The sequence below is a fragment of the Pinus tabuliformis genome, chromosome 5_2 (genome assembly GCF_031772625.1).
Source record: "Pinus tabuliformis cultivar Carrire ecotype Pingquan chromosome 5_2, CPIR1, whole genome shotgun sequence".
In the NCBI taxonomy this organism is placed as follows: domain Eukaryota; kingdom Viridiplantae; phylum Streptophyta; class Pinopsida; order Pinales; family Pinaceae; genus Pinus; species Pinus tabuliformis.
In genome coordinates, this window is record NC_142306.1 from 605791411 (window position 1) to 605801949 (window position 10539).

General features: G+C 39.5%; 1 pseudogene; it reads left to right on the plus strand.

Annotated features, from left to right (window-relative positions):
• Positions 1 to 3976: 3976 nt before the first annotated feature.
• On the plus strand, positions 3977 to 6342 carry LOC149160468 (L-type lectin-domain containing receptor kinase IV.2 pseudogene; annotated as a pseudogene).
• Positions 6343 to 10539: the final 4197 nt, after the last annotated feature.

The following is a 10539-nucleotide window of genomic DNA, read 5'->3' on the forward strand; positions in this document are numbered from 1 at the left end:
ATGGAGTTATTGAGGAGGAGGTGTACATTGAGCATCCCGAAGGTTTTGATATCTTCAGCGGTGAGTCTCATGTGTGCAGACTCAAGAGAGCGCTGTATGAGTTGAAACAAGCACCACGTGCTTTGTACACACAGATAGACAGCTATTTCACCAGACTTGGATTCTCCAAGAGCGAGGCGGATCCTAACCTATACCAAATTGTGGTGGAGGGTATGTTGCTTATCATTGTACTGTATGTAGATGATTTGGTTCTAACGAGTGATAAGCTGTTGATACTTTCATGCAAGGATGATCTTGCTAAGGAGTTTGAGATGAAGGACTTGGGCCTCCTTCATTATTTCTTGGGATTGGAAATTTGGCAGTGTAGTGGTGGACTGTTTGTTTCTCAGGGTAAGTATGTTCGGGAGATACCGGAGAAGTTCAACATACATGGTTGCAAGCCTGTTGATACTCCTCTTCCTGGAGGTTGGAGGAAGGAGGATGCCACTTCGGCAGAAGAAGTGGATGCCACTGTTTATCAACAGTTGGTGGGGTCGCTTATGTATTTGGTCAATACACGACCTGATATATGCTATGCAGTTAACCAGCTTTCACAAGCTATGGTTAAGCCTCCCAAGCTCTTCTGGAAGGCGGGCAAGCATGTATTGCATTATTTTAGAGGCACATCGGGATATGGATTGTGGTACAGACAGGAGGATGAGGTGAAGCTATGTGGCTTCACGGATGTAGATTGGGCAAGAAGCCCAACAAATAGAAAGAGCACATCAGGAGGGGTCTTTAGTATTGGGTCGACAACAATTTCTTGGTATAGCAGGAAGCAGAGATTCGTGGCACTCAGTTCAGCAGAGGCTGAGTATATGGCAGCAAGTTTGGCTACATGCGAGGCTATATGGATGAGGAAGATCCTGGTCGGTTTGTTCGGTTCTCACTTGGAGCCTACTGTGATTTACTTTGATAACCAGAGTTGCATTAAACTCTCGGCTAATCCTGTATTTCATGATATATCTAAGCATATTGACATCGGGTACCATCATATCAGAGATTGTGTGCAGCGGAGAATCATGTTACTTTCATACATTCCAACGGAGGATCAGGATGCTGATATCTTGACGAAGGCGCTCACCAGGAGCAAATTAGAATACCACCGAGGCAGGTTAGGGGTTGCTGATAATCCATATCTTGTTGAGAGGGAGTGTTGAGAATGCAACAAGATGATGGAGCTTAGGGGAAAGGAGTCGCCTTCACTAAGTGGGCCCGCAGGCAAATTATGGCGCAAAGTCTATTTTTAGACTATGTCTATTTTTAGACATATGGATCATTGTCTATGAGCTGCAGAATGTTGTTTATGGATGATTGGTTATGTTGGGAAAAATAGATGGACTTCTATTTTCAGGTTCACAGCAGGAGTGATCAAAGTCTAGTTTTAGACGCCAGGCTAAAAATCGAAAAGTCAAATATTATTGTCTCATAATAATATTTAGACTATAAACTTTATCTTATTCTCTTGGAGCACTTCAGTTTGAGCTACAGATGTGGCACATGCAGCTGTCAAAAGGAAATACACTTTCTTTGTGGGTCAGTTGAGTTGTTGCATGCAGGACTTCAGTTAGAACTCAAGCAGTTGAGTTTGGTGGAGTTGATTGTGGAGTTGATGGAGTTGTGTTCAGTTTGACTTGGTTAAACTAGTTGTAATTAGTCTAACTGCAAATAGACTAATGATGAGTGATTAAAATAATTATTAATTCATAAAGCAACTAAAGAATAAATTAGTTAACTCAGTTGCATGTCAGTGCATGTACAGTTCAACAGGGACAGGTGTTAGAGGTTGAGATTGCTATCAGTTGTGACTATAGTTGTGCATGAGGATTTGCACAAGAAATGTATTGAGTATGCCAATGAGTATTGCGTTTATTTGCCCAGTAGAATAGCCTGTGCTCACGTGATTTCCAGTGTGAGTGATTCTCAACAGCTTTATGCAATAGAGGCAGGCAAAGTAGTGGACAAGATTTGAACTTGTGAGTTGTTTGGGTCTGAGCTGGTTTGTATGTAACAGGTGGAGATAGTGCTAGATACTTGTGAGGAGTATTGTACTATGTAATGTTACATGTTCTCAATCATTAATATACAGATAGTGTGGGGTTTTCAGCTGTAAGCTTTCCCTGAGATACATACTGTGTTAATGTGTGCATATTATTGATGTTTCATTGTTTTTGATGCTGCTAAATTGATGATCAACGTAGAGGAGCTTATGTATTGTGCATGTATTCCGCAATAGTGCATGATCAAGATAATCTCCATTGAATATGTGTTTATTATTCAAAATTTCTACAAACAAAACATTCCCCTCTGTGTCACTGCCTCATGACAAGATGCGACAAGTGCGACACTTAATATTTTGGAACGACCGTGATGACACTTGTGTGACAACACTTAAGAGTTTGTGTATGGATCTGACGAACATTTACATGGTTAGGACGACTCATATACATGAAAACCGAACTTCGAAACCACGAGAAAAAGACTTGCAAACATTATACAACAGACAAACATGCCAAAAGACGATAGTTAATCCAACAAGCAAAAGGGGCCAAAAAACTTCAAGAAAGCTCATGGAATGAGCTTGAGTGTTTGCAACAATCAAGGAAAAGACCAAGAAAGGCTTTGAAATTTGAGTGCAAACCAAAATTTTGGAGGGTGTTACAATAGCTACAACATAAATATAGTTCTATCAAGTGTAAAAGTGACTTTGAGGTTAAATCTTTCCTATACACTTAATAATTATTAATGGCTTGATATACCCTATCTATATACATAAATATATCTATATCCATGTATATTAACCACATTCAGTAAAGTTATTGTGAATATGTCTAATATAAACCTATCCTCTAATGTCTTTGTGTAGTTTATATTTTGATAACCTCCGTTAAAATAGAATTGTGTTAAATAAAAATGATAATAATATTTTAACAAAATTTAAATATCATTTTTTCTACTATCATATAATTTAAAAAATACTTTCTTACTTGTCTAAAACTTTGTATATAATTTAAATAAAATTTTTAAATAAAAATGAAAAATAATAATAAATACAACATTTTATGGAAATTTCATGTGATAAAATTTTTATTTCAATATATCAAAAAATGATTTTTAATATTAATTTTTTATGAAAAAAAAATTAATCCGTCCTCGATAGGTATGATAGGTTAGAAGTCTAACCTATTATAGAAGACTTATGGAAAGGGCAATTGCGACTTCGATTTTGATTCCTATATTTGGTTTTGAATGGGTGTGTTGTTTTTCGGGAATCATTTTCTTTTTATTTCTCTTTCATGAGTGACGACGCTCGAGGTGCGATTGAGACTTTACTTTTGATCCTTGGTTCTGGTTTTGAATTCTTGTGTTGTTTCTTCGGAGTCATTTTCGTTTTATTTTTCTTCAACGAAGGCTCGAGAAGCAATTGCGACTTCAATTTTGATTTGGGTTTTGGTTTTGAATTAATGTGTTGTTTCTTGGGAGTCATTTTCGTTTTTTTTCATTGTTCTTTCCTTTTTATTCCCCTTTTGTAAAGTATCGTGTTTCCAATAAACGTGAAATAACAAGTTGCCCGTTACGAATTTTGTAAAGAATTAGTGTTTTCGATCACTCTTAGGATAATATTTATTTTTTTTAAACTAGCTGGCTGAGTTTCTCGGTATTTCAATGTGGATGGAATGACAATCTTATGGCCAGGATTCCGTGAAGTTCTGTCCAGTTAAATTCCCTTAAAGGAAAAGATTCTATCGGCACAAACCACGTACTCACCTCATTTAAATAAAACTAAACACCTCACAAACCATTTACTCACCTCATTTAAATAAAACTAAAACTAAACCCACACAAACCAATTAAAAAGCTAATTACCTACCTTATCCAAATTTCTAAGCTCAGAGCTAGGAAATCTTTGAATGATGAGTTCCCGACAGCGGAGTCCTTTTCAAAGATTTTAATGGGCTTTTCTAACGTCTCCGTGCGGCTTCAGACACCACTCATCTATGTATTTGTTTCAACTCCACCAATAGAAACAGCCAATGATGCTAGAACCATGGTGCAGCTCCTCCTGATAGCCGTCGTCTCCCTCTTCATACCACTTATACCAGCACAGGCCGATGTGGATCATCCGCATACCACTTTCATCTTCGATGGATTTAATGAAACCCACCTGATCTTGGAAGAGGAGGCTTCAATCAGTAGATCCAAGTCTGTGCTCGTCCTCACAAATCAGTCGCAGTTCATGCTCGGCCGCGCGCTCTATTCAATTCCCGTGCAGATGAAAAGAAACGGGACGCTTTCCTCCTTTAGCACTACATTCGTTTTCTCCATGGCGCATCCTCCCTCTGCTGAAACCGGACATGGATTTGCCTTCATCATCATGCCCCACAGATCTCCCACTGGCGCTGCGGCACAACAGTATCTGGGCTTGCTTAACCTTACCAGCCTTGGAGAGCCATACAATCACTTATTCGCAGTGGAGTTCGATACGATCAAGACCTTGGAGTTCTATGACCCCGACGACAACCACGTGGGTGTAAACATTAACAGTCTCATCTCAGTGCAGACCAAGCCTGCTGGATATTGGCATGGGGAGGACAGCTTCCATGGATTGAACCTCAAGAGTGGACGGAACATACAGGCCTGGATCGATTACAATCATCCTCAAAGCCAACTCAACGTTACCATCACGTTGGCGGGGTCGCCGAGACCGCAAAAGCCGCTGATGTCTCTGAAAATCGATCTGGGAAACGTGATACAAGAGAAGATGTTCGTTGGCTTTTCAGCGACCACAGGGTACTTCAAGGAAAACCATTATGTTCTCGCGTGGAGCTTCACTACGCAAGGCATGGCGCCGTCCCTCAATCTATCTCGTCTCCCTTCGTTTGCGAACATGTATTCCAAACGTCCGGGCCGGGGATTCATAGCCGGCATCACCGTGGCTACTCTGCTCTTCCCGCTGGCTGTTACAGCCGTGTTTTTCATCAAAGCGAAGTATGGAAAAACGATCGAAGAATGGGAGATGGAGTACTACTGGCCCCACAGGCTCACTTACAAGGAATTGAGCATCGCCACGAGCAAGTTCCGGGAAGAAAACGTTTTGGGGGAAGGGGGTTTTGGCAAAGTCTACAAGGGCGTTCTTCCCAGCAGCGGCAAAGAGGTGGCCGTGAAATGCATAAATAAGGAGGTTACGGAGGGAATGAAGTGTTTCATTTCAGAGATATCGAGCATGGGTCGCCTACAACACCGGAACCTGGTTCATCTCTCGGGTTGGTGCCGAACGCATACTCAGCTATTCATTGTTTATGACTACATGCCTAACGGCAGCCTGGATAAATTCATCTACCGGAATCCGACAACAGTCCTCCTGTGGCATCGGCGATACGTGATTCTGAAGGGCGTGGCCGCTGGGTTGCTGTATCTGCACGACCAATGGGAGAAGAGGGTCATTCACAGAGACATCAAGTCGAGCAACGTGTTGCTGGATTCGGAGTTCAACGGGAGGCTGGGAGACTTTGGTCTGGCTCGACTGTACGATCACAATGGGAATCCGCAGACGACTCATGTTGTAGGAACGTTGGGGTACATAGCGCCGGAGCTGCTACACACGGGGAAGGCTACGCCGAGTTCGGACGTGTTCAGCTTCGGGGTTTTGTTGTTGGAGGTTACTTGCGGGAGGAGTCCTGTTGATCCGTTGAAGGGCCCCGAGCAGATGATTTTGGTGGAGTGGGTGTGGCGACTTTATACAGAGCGGAGGCTGCTGGAGGCATTGGATCCAAAGCTGGATAAGGACAGATATGATGTGTGCGAGATGGAGAAGGTGTTGCAGTTGGGGTTGTTGTGTTCTCACCCAGAGCCGGAGAGGAGGCTGGGCATGCGCCATGTTTGCCAAATACTGGAAGGCGAAGCTCCTCTTCCTGACATCCGCAGGCCTTCTTTTAACGTGACTAAAGTGGGTCGTTATCCCAGGGGCCTCTTTAAATATTCAAGTGATAAGTTTTGGGGGAGTACGTCTAGCGGAAGCCTTTCAGAAGAAAAAGTCATTTCGATTTCCGATAACGCTCCATCTCTCAAGCAGGGTCACATTAATAGATTTGATCACCTGGAAGCTTTCGCAGGGTTGACAGGTTCTACCAGCAATACTGAAAATTCATCCGCTGCCCCTGCAGACCTGGTTAAACCGGTGATGGGGATTGAAGGATGTTAGGATTATCCATAACCAAGCTATACAATACTTTTATTCACTTGTTTCTAGGATAAGATTGCACCGTTTAGCCATCTGCATTTTCATATCTCTTTACCAGCATTATAAAATACGTTTTATGTATATACATATTTCGTATTAATGTAAATAAGCTTTCTTTCTGCATCATACATCATGTTTTTCCAAATGATTTTCAATTTATTTTAGATTTTAATGATCAAATTTAATATATAATAATCGTTTATATAAATTAATGCATTTTTAACCAGAGGCTTAATCATACATAAACTGACTTGTTCGTACATGGATGGATGAGATGTACCAAAGATAACGTTTCGAATATATCTATATATATATAGTTGAGTGGCTCCATAGAAATGCTTAGTTTCAAAGACAACTCTTGCGATATCTAAGAACAGTGGTATATTTAGTATAAATGTTATTATATTTATGCACAATTGTAATAATTTATAAGGTTTATATTTTATTTATTTTTTAATTATATATATAATTTTTGATATTTTTATTTTTAATAATATTTTAAATTATCAAAATTATTGGGATTTATATATAAAAAAAAAATCTAATATAAAACTATGACAAATATCACTTTTTATTTATATTTTAAAAAATATTTTGATGTTTATATTTCAAAAATATTTTTTATAATACTTTAAACTATCGAAATTATTAAAATTTATTAAAAAATATAATATATAGCGACAATAAAAATCAATATACTGCAATTTTGTTAAACAATATATCTAAAGATGTAGATTTTAGTGAGAAGTTTGAAAACTAAAACTATATTCATGTAAATTTCAATGTTAAAGAAAATTATCATTATAACTTAAAAGTACACTACAAAATATTAACTTTTTAATGTTAATGGGAAATTTTTTTTTATGGTATTTAAAATTATTGTTTATTATCATTATTATAATAGTTAAGTGAGTGCAAATTAATGATGATTTCTCATGCATTATGAGTGGTTATGCAAATATAAAAAGGCAATAATATATTAACTATGCAAACATATAAAAAAAATAATCACTGAAAATAGAAAGATGTGTTATAGACATTTTTGGGCACTGCAACCCCAAGCATAAATGTCCATAAACCAAGGGCTCCTAAGTCCCTAAAGGTGTTGTTCCAACCCCTAAAAGAACAAGGTCAAATGATTACAGCATCTCTCAGAAGTTCTCCATGAAAAACTACTCAGAACTGGTCAAAACTGGACCATTTCACCTGCTCCATAGGCAAAGTGCGTTGCATCCCACCTGAATACACACAGTAGGTGCGATGCATGTCAAAAAACCCTTCTATGGGGTGCGATGGGCGAGAAGGGACAAATGGCAGGGTCAATCCGCAAGGTGGAGGAGCATGGAATCTTCCAGAAACCTCTCCTGTGACACTTGCCTCTCTAAATTCGACCAGGGATGAGTAAGAGATCATCAATCTCCAAGTGGAATCAAGAACTATCAGAGAGAAGACACTAATCAAATCTCAAAAGCTGACTCACCTCCCTTGCAGACATCTATATATGGATCCCTCATCCCAGAGATCCAGAGGCTGGAATTTTGTATCTTGTAAGGAAGCGCTGTTGGTTTCTTAGTGCAATATCATAGTGTTGGGTGATCTAAGCTTTTCATGAGGTGAGAAGGGCTTTCATGCTAAGAGGATGATGCTGGGTCAGAACAATTGGTTGTAATCCTCTTTGCTCTTTCTTGATTATCAATAAAGCTATTCAAGTTTTCCTCCACATTCTTGTATGATGATGATTTATGCATTTGTGTGGTCAATGTACATCTGATCCTATATTGTTTATGATAATAGATCTATGTTCTTGGATAGTGTTATGCTGCTTTGATTCTACAGGTACTCCTTGAAGCTGGGTAGACAAGGAAGCGAGTGGCAAAGACCTACCAGAAGAGAGAGGAATTGAGCAAGGAACCAAGCACAAGACAGAGGTTGGTCTTCTTATTCTTCTCTTATCTTTTTCTCATAAAGGAAAACGAAAGTAGTTTTTAGTGTGTTTGTTTCTAAGGTAGCTACCAGCCTTAGTGGGACTAAAAGCTCTGTATAGACACTAGTTTTCCCGATAACAAAATGGCGACTCCACTGGGGAGCGAATAGATTGTTTGTTCATATACATTTGTTTACTTTATAAACTTACAGATGGAGCCTGAAGTCAAGCCAGCTAGCCTTCGAACTGCATTTGCTATGCAAGTGCAAAGTAGATCAAGCTGCTTCAGTTTATCTCCGGGTTTTGTTTATGAATTAAACGATTGATTTACAAGCTCTCTAATTTCCCTCGTGGTGGCTCTAGTAACCTCCTTACATCTACCACTGTGATTGATTTACTGATTACCACTTGCTCGGCCTAAATACCTGAACTGAACTGCAAACTGTGACCCGGAATCCAATCAAAGTCTCGTCCCTGGTCCAGCGCACTGTCTGTTCTGTGAACTTCAAATGCATCGCACTTCCCGAGTGTAGTAGGTGCGTTGCATTTCAGTTTCATTGTGTTACAGGTGCGCTGATCAGACAAGGCCTTGTTCCTAAATTTTGGTTTCTGTGTTCACTCTTTTCAGCTCTATTCAGGAGTTTTGCTGCCTATAGTCAGTACACCTCTGTTGAAACCCCTTTCCTTGCTGTTATTCTGCCTCCATTGTGCAAAGAACTGTAAATGTTTTTATGTATTTTTGAGTCATTTTCAGTTCTCCTTTACAAAGAAGTAGCGTAATTGTACTGTCGTTTCTTGATTTGAAAGTGTCACAAGTGTCGTTTTCAGTCATAGAAGAGAATCTGATTGTTCTTGATAGTTGATTACACTGTTACTCTTGTATTTGATTTGAGTTAGTAGTTTTTCAAGTGTCGAAAGCAAGTTTTCAGTTCCAAATAACAAAGTTTCGTCATTGTCCTCATTTTGTTTTGAAAAGAAACTTGTTAGTAATTGTCGCTTTGGAAAATAATTCAGATTTTCGCTTAGCTTTCTTTTTATCATTCACACATTAAGAAGGCTGAAAACAAATACATGCATGTGCATTTGCATTTAGACTGTTTGTTGGTTTGATTTAGGACAGCGCATATAGTGTGTGCTCTCTGATCTTTGTTGAAAGAACGCCATCTCTCTTTCCTTAGTAGCTAGGATTTTCATTGCAAAAAGAAGATTAAACGACTGTTTATCATCTTAGATTGCATTTTAGGAATTGTACATCTACATCACGCGGTGAACCTGAAAGGAAAATTTCTTAAGCAAGATCAACCATAAAATAAATTTAATGAATCTAAAAACACTTTGGAACCTAACGCACAACATCTAGAAGTCTAGGCTAGAGACGTATTCCGGCGTCGTAAAGCCTTGTAACTGTTGTTTTCATTGTTGGTTGGGTGATTCCTCCACTTTGAGACGATAAGTGCCAGTACGGACTTGTGCTCCCACGTACCGTCGAGTATATTTTAGGAGACCACATTAGGATTTATCCTTTATCCATAGGAAGCCGTGTCTGCCGCCCTATCGATCGCAATGCACTGAACACAACATTCGGGAAGATTGACTACCGTACCATAAAAAGTATTCTGCAGTTTTGCAATTGGTTTGGTAATCCCTCTGTCTAGATTTCCAGAGCAGTCCCTTTCGTTCCTTTTCAGACTCCTTAACAGAAAAGGTCCACTGAGCACTTGTCACTTCAGGCTCATTAAAAATTGAAAGCGACTAGAGTCATCTTTTGTTTTTTCTCGACTCTTAAAAATTGAAAAAACAAGTTGTGTCAAAGCGTCTAAAATTTATTTTAAATGGAATAATCATCACCTTTCCTACGTTGATCTTAAGTTGAGAAAATTGGAGTCCACCAACCAAGGAGTTCCCCTTGGAGGAAATCCTAGTCCCTTCTCCTCTTGGGGAGATGTTGGTGCACCCCATATGGCCACATTGTCTCTTCCAGGATTGACAATCGGCTTGCCCGTATGGCTCTTCTCAACTTCTGTCGTTCAGAACACCGTGATTCCTGAACAATCAAGTCAGCAACTAGACAATATTAAAGTTACCCCCCAACCCTCTACTTCGTCCAATTCTTCCTCTCCTCCTTCCTCTTCGCTTGATGAAGCTGGTAAAGCCCAAAATCAAGTAACTGAGGAGAAGAAGAAAAAAGAGAAGAAGAAGAAGGAGCCGAAGGCAAAAAGGGGCAACCAAGCATCGTCTAGCGAAAATCCACACACTGCACCGACCAGGCCTAAATCGCCATGTGTCATTTGCAAAGGAGACCACTATCATCGAGATTGTCCTTGCATCCCTCGGA